The sequence below is a fragment of the Sapajus apella genome, unplaced genomic scaffold (assembly GCF_009761245.1).
Source record: "Sapajus apella isolate SASKATOON/1434 unplaced genomic scaffold, GSC_monkey_1.0 scaffold6, whole genome shotgun sequence".
Classification (NCBI taxonomy): Eukaryota; Metazoa; Chordata; class Mammalia; order Primates; family Cebidae; genus Sapajus; species Sapajus apella.
In genome coordinates, this window is record NW_022436946.1 from 26,723,950 (window position 1) to 26,725,859 (window position 1,910).

Consider the following 1,910-nt stretch of genomic DNA (forward strand, 5'->3'; position numbering starts at 1 on the left):
GCAGGACCTGCAGGAGGTCAACAAGCAGACGGTCACAATCCATCCAACTGTCCCTAACCCGTACACTCTTCTCAGCTTGCTCCCACCACAACATACAGTATACACTGTTCTAGACTTAAAGGATGCCTTCTTTGCCATCCCTCTGGCTCCCAAAAGCCAGCCAATTTTTGCTTTTGAATGGACTGGTTCCGGTTCAGGTGATACCACCCAGCTCACGTGGACACGGTTGCCCCAGGGGTTCAAAAATTCACCCACTCTTTTGGGAGAAGCTCTCCAACAGGATCTTATGCCCTTCCGGGCTAGCCACCCTAACTGTACTTTGCTTTAATATTTTTTCAAAAAAACAGCTCCTGGATTTATTGATTTTTTGAAGGGATTTTTGTGTCTCTATCTCCTTCAGTTCTCCTCTGATCTTAGTTATTTCTTGTCTTCTGCTAGGTTTTGAGTTTTTTTTATCTTGCTCCTCTAGCTCTTTCAATTTTGATGCTAGGGTTTCAATTTTAGATCTCTCCTTGCTTCTCATGTGGGCACTTATTGCTATATATTTTCCTCTAGAGACTGCTTTAAATGTGTCCCAGAGATTCTGCTATGTTGTGTCTTCGTTCTCGTTGGTTTCGAAGAACATCTTTATTTCTGTCTTCATTTCATTGTTTATCCAGTCAACATTCAAGAGCCAGTTGTTCAGTTTCCATGAAGCTGTGCGGTTCTGAGTTGGTTTCTGCATTCTGACTTCTAATTCGATTGCACTGTGGTCTGAGAGACTGTTTGTTATGATTTCCGTTCTTTTGCATTTGCTGCGGAGTGATTTATTTCCAATTATGTGGTCAGTTTTAGAGCAGGTGTGATGTGGTGCTGAGAAGAATGTATATTCTGTGGATTTGGGGTGGAGAGTTCTGTAAATGTCTATTAGGTTTGCTTGTTCCAGGTCTGAGTTCAGGTACCCCAAAACCTAAAATGCAATTAAAAAAATAATAAATAATTTAAAAAAAAAAAAAAAAAAGAAGAAGAAGAAGAAACCCTGGCCTTACTGGAAGCTGTGTGGCTTCCCCACCAGGTGGCAGTTATCCACTGCAAAGGGCACCAGAAGGAAAACACGGCTGTTGCCAGAGGAAACCAAAAGGCAGATTCTGCAGCCCATGAAGAGGCTACACTTCCAGTTGCCCCATTAACTTTGTTACCAGCTATTTCCTTCCCATTTTCTAGTCTGCTGAACTGCCTCATCTATTCCACAGAGGAAGAACAAGCATCACTCTCTGAACCAATAAAAATCAAGATGGATGGTGGATCCTCCCAGACTCCAGAATCCAACTGCCTGAGTCACTTGGATGAGCTCTAGTTAGCCAAATCCATTCCACCACCCATTTAGGAGGAACCAGATCGGCTCAACTTTTACGGGGTCATTTTAAGATCCACATCCCAGGACTTGACCACCCAGGTAGCCAATGGCTATATGGTCAGCGTTCAGGTAAATGCCAAGCAAGGTCCAAAACCTGAACTGGGCCACTGTCTTTGGGGATGCAGTCTGGGACAAAGGTGGGAAATAGAAACTTCACAGAAGTAAAGCCAGACCGGGTGGAATATAAGTATCTCCTGGTGATGGTAGACATTTTTTCTAGATGGACTGAGGCACTTGCCCCCAGAAATGAAACTGCCCCTATGGTAGTTAAATTTTTATTCAAAGAAATCATTCCTCGACATGGGCTGCCATTTGCTATAGGTTCTGTTAAGGGGCCAGTCTTCACTTCTTCCATTAGCCCAATCAGTCAATAAAGGTGTTAAACATTCAATGGAAACTCCATTGTGCCTACCAACCTCAGAGCTCTGGACAGGTAGAACGCAAGAACTGCACCTTAAAAAGTACTCTTACAAATTTAGAGACCAGTGAGAATTGGACAAACATCCTTTCTTTA